This window comes from Denticeps clupeoides, chromosome 12 (genome assembly GCF_900700375.1).
Source record: "Denticeps clupeoides chromosome 12, fDenClu1.1, whole genome shotgun sequence".
In the NCBI taxonomy this organism is placed as follows: Eukaryota; Metazoa; Chordata; class Actinopteri; order Clupeiformes; family Denticipitidae; genus Denticeps; species Denticeps clupeoides.
The window spans coordinates 18,564,153-18,574,341 of record NC_041718.1 but is presented as its reverse complement, the minus strand read 5'-3'; the positions used below and the strand labels follow the sequence as shown (position 1 = coordinate 18,574,341).

At 52.1% G+C, this 10,189-nt stretch overlaps 1 long non-coding RNA gene across 1 annotated transcript; it reads right to left on the bottom strand.

Annotated features, from left to right (window-relative positions):
- Nucleotides 1-347: 347 nt before the first annotated feature.
- LOC114800926 (uncharacterized) lies at nt 348-9,938 on the bottom strand. Its single transcript, XR_003751448.1, has 3 exons — nt 9,054-9,938; nt 8,609-8,698; nt 348-2,372 (listed from the first exon to the last, which is right to left on the bottom strand). It is a non-coding gene; the product is annotated as an uncharacterized LOC114800926 (long non-coding RNA).
- Between the last annotated feature and the right edge of the window lie 251 nt (nt 9,939-10,189).

Genomic DNA, 10,189 nt, shown 5'->3' with positions numbered 1-10,189 from the left:
TGTAATATTAACAGTTGTTTTATTATAATGACCACAACTTTATTGATTGTAAGTTTCCAGTTGGCTCATCCATTAAAAAACATGTTTTTGTGTTATTTAATTTTAGAGGAAACCTAAAGCGTGTTACAATACCAGGAAAAGTGTGAACAAGTGTAATCTAAAACGACATATGATTTTATTTCGTCATGTGATCTATATCGTTTTATCTCATGTGGTGCATGCATGTGGTAAAATATCCCAGACCAGTCAAATGCAGCGTTCAGATGAATAAATCTATTTTCCCCCTGCGTTGCCAGATCCGATTTGTCTCTTGTGATAGAAATGATCCACACTCACTTTAGTCAGAATTGCTGGGAAATCATTTTTATTCAGGTTCTCGCCATCACAGGAGAGCGTTGCAGTAACGATCTGAACCGGGCCATGTTCCTGTCTGTTCCCATCAGCGTCCAACACCGATGTGGACGTTTGTACGAATACCGGCAGCAGATGAGACACCTGCCATCTTGTTACACTCCCCCGGTACCTGGGGAGCCAGGGTCTCTGCGTACGAATGGTAATTATAAACGAAACATAATTTATGCCCGTTGTGCAAGTTGCGGTAAGAATGAATCCCCTGAAGCCCCAAACGAGGAAAACACAGAAACAATGCAGGTTTATCGTGGTGAAAACCAAAGTGGATGCAGAAACACAGAAATGATCGATGCACCTGTCAGTCCATGAGCCGTTCATTAGGCACAGTGAAGCGTTTTGTTCATTTACCACGTAACACGGAAAGAAATGCATTTAGGCAAATCTCTTACGATTCACTTGAAATGAGTATTAAAGCTCGGACATCCATTCTCACGATCTGTTTCATTTCATCCATCGTAAAGCCAGTCCGTTAAATTTCACGTAGGAAAGTGCGATATTTAAGTTGAACAAATATCCACCGGACTCTGCTGTATTATCCGTGCCGGGCAGAAACGGGCAATTAGTGAGTCAGGAAATAAACGAGACAGAATCCCCCACCTCCTCTTTATTAAAGTCTGCCGTATTGGACATGAAAGGCCCGCCATTCTTCACCGGCGGCTCTGAAGGAGGCTGTCGAGTTCGTTTCATTAATCTGACCGAGGGGACGTGAAAATGAAGGGGAAAAAAAACGGACAAACGTGATTTATTTCTTTTGGGGTTTTCGGATGATTTGAGATGCAGAATGGCTCTGCCTGTGCCGCCCGGCGCATAAATAACCACTTAAAAACAGTTTAGCCGAGGAGTGCTGGGAATCGTTCATCCTCGGGGGTCGTGCACGTCGGCAGCGGCCCCCACACCGCTGGACCACGGTGCCGGTCACAGAGCGCCAAACCTCTCCAGCAGCTTAATTACTGTCGCCACCATTCTGGGCGGAAACATCACGCCGGTGTTCATTTGGCGGCCGGACTAGCGGCGAAATGTGAAAAGGGCAGGGGTCACGCGGCCGGGCTCCTCGTCGGGACCGACGCCTGAGCTCACACGTTGGGGGGACCCTCCTGGCCCTGACTGTTTGTTGATTGCTTAAGAGGTAATTAAGACCCCAGAGGAGATGCACCGGGACCCGTGCAAATGCCACCGCGGCGAGGGCCGACGGCGGCCATCTGTCACTTCATAATAACACTTCAGATTTTGGCGGCTTTCACCTGACTTCCCTTCTGTTCCTGTCACAGTTTGATGGAGATGTCTGGCTCACCTCGTTTCCCCAAAACCGTGTGTCTGGGTAGCCGGCATGGACCCCCCTGGAGTCAGAAACTATCCTGCTTCTGGTTTCAGAAAGTGTGTATTTATATATGTGTGTATATATGAGTGTGTGTGTGTGTGTGTGTGTGTGTGTGTGTGTGTATATATATATATATATATATATATATAAAAGACATCAAGTCATGAAGAAATAATTAAAGGTTCACACTGAATTCAGCTTTTCAGCTAAAAAAAACGTTTTGTACACAGAAGATGATGAACCATTTACATTTTACCAGACGCCCTTATCCAGAGTGACTTATAATCAGTAGTGACAGGGACAGTCCCCCCCCTGGAGACACTCAGGGTTAAGCGTCTTGCTCAGGGACACGATGGTAGTAGGTGGGGTTTGAACCTGGGTCTTCTGGTTCATAGGCGAGTGTGTTACCCACTAGGCTACTACCACCCTGTGGTACTACCAACCAGAGGCCTATCCTGATCTAGGATCAGGGCAGACCCTCTGAGCAATGGAGCAGGCACGTTCCCAGCTTCATCAGACCACAGTTTCCTGGTCCCCCCGATTCTCCATTTCCTCCTGCTCCGTCCTCTTCTTCTTCTCCTTGGACTGGCAGAGGCCGTGGAGGCCACAGAAGCAGGCGAAGGTGAACTGCGGCATGGCGCACCTGCAGACGGGAGACATGAAAAGGAACCCGTCAGTGGCGAGGAGTTCGGCTGGGTCCCGGCGTTCCGGAGGGCTGCAACAAAACCAGAAGTCGGGCTTCCCGGAGGCTCAGCGGCGCCGGCCGTGTGGAGGTGAGATTACGAGCTGAGCCCCGCTGCTCTGCGCCACGGGGGACCAAATCGCGGCCTATCACAGCCTCACAGCCGCCACGGATACGCCGGAGAAATGAAACACGTACATAATGCCCCAAAACCTCCTCCTGTTGGGGGATTAGTGCTGTATATTTTGACAGATTGGTACAACCTCCTTTTTAATATTTGAAAGAGTAATGATGTAAAAGGCAAGACTTATTCAGGATGGAATTTAGGCCCCATAATTATGTAAACTGATGGGAAAGTGAATAATTAAACCGTGTACGAATCACTTATACCCTCACCTCACATGACCGGAGTTTATAGAATAAAGGAAAGTAAAAGAGCTCTGGTCAGCACAAACACATGATGAAATGAACTACTGAAGACAAATCATTTATGCACAAATTGTGCGTAAATATGTTTAAATATCTATGGATTTATAAAATCATGAATAGATTTATTCGCCAGGATGTTGGTAATTTTCACTCTTATGTTCAGGCAAATTTGGGCTGTTATGATGATTTTTCTTTATAACAATAAGCAAATGGCACTTGTAAAGGGTTCAAAACACCCACGCAGATGTCCACTCACGCAGGACACTACATCACAAATAACAACGTGCGAGCAGCGCACTCTGACGGTCCTCGCCCTCGCCACATTACACATGCTGCAGTGTTGCAGACATCGGCCAACCCCACAGAAATCTGAACGCTTCATTAAATCCCTGGCCCCACAACCGCCAGTCGGAATTAAATTAAAAATCATTAGCTGAGCAGCTGAGAGTGAATACACCGTCCGCTGGGTTCCAATACGTCACACGTTCTTCACAAAGTCAAGGAATCTCGGCTTTAAATCCACATTTATGAAGATTTGTGAAGTTCTGTGTATTGCTGTGAGCCATTTGGTGTCATATCAGGAAGCACCTCTAGACAGAGCCGTTTGACATTTAATAAATAAATGAGACGTTGGGTGCAGAAGGACTATGGATGTAGACCTTGTCTTTAACTACATTCATGGAAATAGTAATACTACAATATAATACTATTATGTGTCTAACAGCAATTTGTTCATAAAGTTAAAGATTCTAGATTCAGAGCTCTGTGGAAGCTTTCCTGGCCGAGGAGGGACATTCGTCACTGGCCGCCGCCCCTCCAGCCTGAAGGCGGCGCTGCCTGCGAAGTGGAGCCGACGAACGCAGCGGGCCCCATTACAGACACATGCCGAGCCGGCACTGAGCCACGGGGGGGTGCCACGCCCGCCGCGCAAGGTGGGTTTCCCCCTGCGGTGCTGAGAGTGGACGATTTGCTGAGTTTTCCACTGCACATGGCGACGAAACTTCGAAACTTCGAAACTCGCCTTCTTATAATGTGACACGGGTCAAGTCACCTTAAATGAAAATGCTTTTTTTTTTTTTTTAGATATTTCAATTTTCTGAAATATTGCTAAGATTCTTAGCTTCTGCAGGTCTACAGCGCTTCGGAACCAGCAGGGTTCTGAGGCGTGAAACTCACACACTCTGTGTGAAATGAGAAGCGTGAGTGTGTGCATGGACCATGAAATGCATTTCAAATTGGTCAGGCCCATCGCCCCCCCCGTCCCCGGCCAGTCTCCGGGGGGCGTTGTCATGGACTTGGGGCTCGGATTTTACGCCGGATTTCATTTAATGCAGGTGTGCCGGGTATGGATTTCCAGTTATTGCCCTGCGGTGTTCAGAGGTCGTCGATGGATTTGAATCCCGTGGGCCCTGCCCCTTTCCTGGTCTGTGAGTGCGTGGGCGCGAGACCCATCTGACATGTGACACGATCCCCCTTTTCGCTCAGCTGTCCAGGTGATTGTCCACTCTGTACCCAATGGCTTTGAACCCTATGTGATGGCCCAAACGAATCGCATAGGAATAGAAAGCCATAAAACACAGCAGTGCAGACAGCGTCAAGCAGTGATCTGGAAGGAAAAACCAAAAAAAAAAAAACTAAATCTCAGAACAACCGTCCTGATGCCTGAACTCTGAAAACGACCATCTTTAAAAAAAAAACGAATCGCCTTTTCACTCTCCGGAGGAAGAAGCGGTTTTTCCGTGTGCCGAAGGAGGAGGGAAACGATCACAATAGGAGCTCCTCTTTCCCCAGCGCGACGGTTGTAATGTGAACGTCTCCGTCAAAGCCGCCCCAAAAAAGCTTTACGGACGACCCTGAAAAGAACCCCTCAGTCTCGCGGCCAACAATGGAGCTGAAAGGTACGGCGCTAATCAAAGGGGGCTTTGTCGAGGGACCGAGGCGGCGCACCGCGAACACGGCCGCCTAATCCCAGCCCCTCTCTGACTTCTTTCCGCGGCGGTTAAAAAAGCCCGGAGATTTAAAACCCGACGGCAAGGATGCCGATGGGGGGCAAAGCTGATTTGTGGTTTTATCAAGATCTCTGCGGCGACAGACGGTGAATCTTATTTATCCGTTTTTTTTTTTTTTCCGAACGGCAGATAAGCCACGTTCCTCCACTCCGGGCACAGTTCGGCCCGAAGCGCTAATGCCGATGGTCAACAATAATAACGGGAGTACGTGCCGGCCCGTTGTTCAGACCCCGGCGCTAATCCGGCCCTGGTGGGTGCGTGACGCCTGCTGATAAGGCTCGCCGCGCCGCTCCAATTCGCCTCTCCTCCGCCTGGTCCGGCGCGCTCGGGACATCTGATCGATGGGCTTTAAACAGACAGGAGGCCGCCCGTCCCCCAGACCGTAGGCCGCTTGGACTTGAGACGCTCACCTGTCACGCCTCTCCGTTCGCCTTCGATGGCGAGGAGACCGAACCTGGCCGAACCTCGTCGGCAGGGGAACCGCGGGGCTCGCCAGGCAAGCGGAGACCGCCGGGGCGGCCACGCCCCTCCGTCCCCTGCCACTGCGCAGGCTGTAATACCTGTAATGCCGAGGTGTTTCGGGGGATGAGCGTGTTCGGGGGGGGGGAGGGCCTCCTGCTGACAAAGGCTCCATTGAGCCTGGACTTCTTGTGTTTGTGAGGGACGTCCTGTTCCGCGACGCGGATCGTTTACTTCGTGATGGGAGACTCTGAAATCTGGTCGTGTTCCGTTGGTTTGGTTTCTTTCATGACCATTTTCACCGCGGCCGAACTCATTCTGTGGTCGGAAGGCTAAAATCCAAGTATCACAAATGCATTAGCACCTGCAGTACAGAATGAGTTCAGGGCCAGGACCTAGAAAATATCGGCGCAGCAATATGTCGCGATGTTTTACGTGCCGATATCGTATTGATACAGGGACATCAAATATCCACATTTTTCCAGTTCTGAGTTATGTCGTTTTGGCTGAATTATTCATGTAATGTGATCCACCCGGATCGTGCACAGCGTCTTGTACATCAGCTCTGCTCTTTTCAGTGCCCTGTAGAATGCCACGATGTGTACAGTTTCGCGATATAACATGATATTATCGTATCGCCACCCAGGTGCTGCGATACGAAGCGTATGCTTCTACACACTTCTACGAATCAAGGCCTTTTTTTTCCAGATCGACCAGGTAGCTGCTGATTCGCCCCTGATTCGCAGGTAGAGGAACGCTGCAAAATCAGCCGTGCCTGGACCTTGAGGGCCGGGAGTCGGAGGACCCCAATTTAGGTGGATCTTCTTTTCATGATGACAGCGTCTCGTTCATCTCACTGCCGTGAATCTGCATGTCGCTAGACACTTTCTGTTTCTATCTGATTATTTTTGCACTATAGCTCTTTAAAAAAAATTCTCCGTCTGTTTAATGAATTGAGCGCTTGGCGTTTCCTCTCCTGCACAAAGACGCGTTTTTCTGTGGTCGCCCTTTCTCCCGGACCCTTCCGGTGATCCACCAGCACGTTATTATCCCCAAAATTCCAAGTGCTGCCTCATCAGAGCTCATCAGCTTGGCTCATTATCTGGCCATAAAAAAAAAAAAAAAAAAAAAACGGATCACATGACCCCGGGTCTGAGAGTGAAAGAATGTTTTTCTTGAAAAATGGTAAAACTGAACGAAACAGCGAAGAGGAGCGGCTGCTTTGAGATTCGGGGGGCTTCAGTCCTTTAAATATTCCTCCGAGCCACACCGACACGTGTGAAGACAGGAAGTGTGGCGGTTTTTGTAAAGTGAAGGGCGCGTCCTCCTGCGTCTCGGCTGCCTCATTAGTGTCTTTTGTCACATGTTATGCTAATCGGCTCCCTGATGAATTCTGAATGCCGGGGATTTCTATTTAATGAGGACAGTTTGTCACCCTGTGTAGTTCCGGCGACTGAGGGGTCAGGGTGATATTGAGACAGAAAGCGGGAGGGTGTGTGTGTGTGGGGGGGGGCGGGCCTTTACCCCAAACGCACCGCCGCCGCTTCCCCGCGGAAAAAGCACGGAACCGCGGGCCAGCCATCAGCAGTCATCGGAGGCGATAATTATTTACCGCGGATGAGAAGGTGCCAGTCTGCTTTGCTTGGCTCCCCTTATTAACCGCGGGCCCCCGGCTCGACGCGGCCTCCACAAAACTGTTACACAATTCAGGCGGCCAGAGGAACCGGAGGACGGGGGAGGAAGGATGAATCGGGATGAAAAAAAAAAAGGAATTTCTAATGAAAGCATCCAGCAGCCGAGGCTCTGCCGGTGTGGGCGTCGCCCACGCGAGCCTCTAGGCCCACGGGCGGGGCGTGGGCCGCACATCCTGCCTCGGCACCTGCGCCGGCGCCCCGGGGCCAGGGCCCGTGCCGAACACCGAGCTTCATCTGGTTAAATTAGGTTCAGCCGCCGCGATTTGCTCCTTTTCATGTCGGCAGCCGCTGGTCTGCAGGGACCTGCGGTCGGGACGAATGGCGGCAGATCCGGCCCTTTTAATGCCGAGAACGGCTCTTCTCGCGTTATCGGCCTTTTAACATCTCCGCCGCTCCACTTTAACGCAGATGCCGACGTCTGAGCATCATTAGTGCCAACACGTTTACTGCCATCCTGCCCTGCTGCTCCAAATTAATATTTAACACCTAGCGGTGTAGGCAGCGCTCGGCATTACCATAAACTGTTCCTCCACTTTCTGGATGTTCCGTAACGTTCCGTAAAAGGGGAAACGTGACAAAACGAAACCAGCTCCTGGTCCGGAAAGCCGGGTAGACGGTTTCTGTGTGGTTACGTGGTTCGTAAGATACTGTCGTGTCATGAATAACAATAGCTGCGCCATTTTGAAACCTGCGTGCAAATCCCGCTCGAAACAATGACTACGAATGCATTCCCACGTGCCACGTTGGTTCTGGCACCGCGCGGATGAGAGCCGTGCTGATCCGCCGGTCGGGGATCGAGGACCGCCGCCGCCGGAGCTGCATGGCTGCTTTGTCCTGATTTAGAACGAGATCTATTTCTGTCCCCCTCACCCTGGCTCAAGGGAAATGCCTACATCCGTCACAGTGTGTGAGTGTACATTTGCCTTCTTCTGAGGGTGAGAGTACTCGAGGACGCTGGACAGTTCTGTGCACCTGTACTGGTCCCGGTAAAACTCGGCTAACCCTCGTGTGGTGGTCAGTGGGACCCACTTCGGAGAAGAAAGATGGCGCAAATGGTGGAAGTTCAACTTGAGGACGCCCTTAAATGGACGCCAAGGGTTCAAGCCACCTCTGCACTTACATCTGAACACACAAAAAAAGACATAAAATACTGTACACACCCACCACCCAACACTGCAATGTAAAAAAAACACAACCCAATACAACACAAACACCTCTGCCAAACAGCAGACACCATGATGAGACAAAATGTACTAAAACACCCCAACAGTCTCATTACCAACACGGCACGAACACTCGAACGACTCCGAAAAGAGAGAACTGACCAAACACGGTGACAACACAAACACTTAAACATTATCACAACATAAATATCACTCATAAAGTCATAAAACACAAATATCACTCAACAGCAAACGCAGCCACGTTATTACTGTGATGAAATGAACACACTAATGGCATCAACACCTTGAATCACCGGACGCCGCACCAGCCCAAGCGCCAGAACACCTCAGTCACGAGCAGACATTGAACAGGAGCCCATCACAGCTGTGACCACATGACACCACGGAGGGGCGGGGCGGGACGGGTCCGGTGGTCCACCCACCTGCGTCTCTCGTCCTGCCGCGGTCGCTCCCGGCTCACCGTGAACAGGACGCGGGGTGGACGGACCCGGTTCGGGACACGGACCGGAGCGCTGCTTTCGGGGGGGGGGGGGGGGAAGAGAGGGACGGAAGAGAGGAAGATGGGTAGATGGGTAGATGGGTAGATGGGATGAAAGGCTGGATTAAAGTCGTCCACACATTTTGGTGGCAGTTTTGGATTTGGAGGGTTCAGTGACGGTAGAGGCACTTACACACTTATTACACCAGGTCCTCACCAACACAGAAACATCTGTGTGTGTGTGTGTGTGTGTGTGTGTGTGTGAAGCTATGGGAGTCCTTTCCTCGAAATTTAGAACACTGCTGTGAGCCGAGAAAAGAAAAGAGGACAAATGCAGACCTCTGTGTGTGTGTGTGTGTGTGTGTGTGTGTGTGTGTGTGTGTGTGTACCTGAAAGTCCTCCCGGCGGTGTGTGAATGTGAGAGTTATCTGTGGCGCCGGCTGAGGGCCATGGCAGAACTCTGGGTTCCTCCCCCGGCCGCTGAGCGCCGAGAATGTGGCGTGCCGGCTCGGCGGGCGGCTGCCCCTCCTCCCTCCGGCCCAGGTTCGTGCTTCCTGGTCCGCGCCTCCGGCGGTCAGGCATGTCCGGACCGCACAGGCGCCGAGCGGCCCCCCGTCACCAGAGCGCGGCCGTCACCAAACGCCATCTCCACCCCCCCTCCCGACCCCCCCGGAGGAAAGGGAACACACAAAGGAAAGAAAAGGAGAGCGGAGCAGCACCGTGCCAGGTGTTCCGTCCACCGGCGTACCGGATCCTGGAAAAGGGGGTGGGAGAGGGTCTCTTTTCAACCGAGAAAGTGCTTCTCAGAAGTCCTTTCGGCCGCCGTCCAGCCCCCGAACTCCGACAGACCCCAGAGAGAGACGTCCCCGGCAGAGACAGCAGGACTCTTCTGTCTTCTGTCTCCCGTCAGAGGGACGGGTGGCAGCTGGTGGTCCTCGTTCTTCCACTCCGTCCCCTTCTTCTGTGCCTGCTGTGCCTCTTCCATGATCCCTCTCCTCCACGAGTGACACACGAGCGAGTGGGCTCCGGTGGCGTGGGGGTACGGGGAGGACAGGAGTGAGACCGAAGGGGGGGGGATGAATGAGAGTGTCCCCCACGCACTCCTCCACGCCGCAGGAGCGCCGGATGGGCGGATGGAGAGTGATGTAGCCGCGGTGGAGGTGGAGGCTGGTGATTCAGCTGGCAGACTCGGCTGCATCCTTCCCTCCCTCTCTCTCTCTCTCTCTCTCTCGCTCTGTCTGTCTTTCTCTGCCGCTCCTACTGCTGTCTCTCTCTCTCTCTCACACTGTGCCGAGGAACAGAGGCGTCTCGTACTCACTCGGACCGCCTCCCACCTCCCTCCCTCTCTCCCTCCCACCTCCCCGCCTCCCGTCTCTCTCCCTTCACCGCACGCACAAATTATCACTCGGTGTTTACCGCCGTGATGCAATGCAGCAAGGCCGAGCGCCGCCGCCGTAGGTGTCCTCTCTCCCGGCGTCCCCCGAACAGTAGCGTAGCCCGAGGCTCCGTTCACACGCGCTCAGAA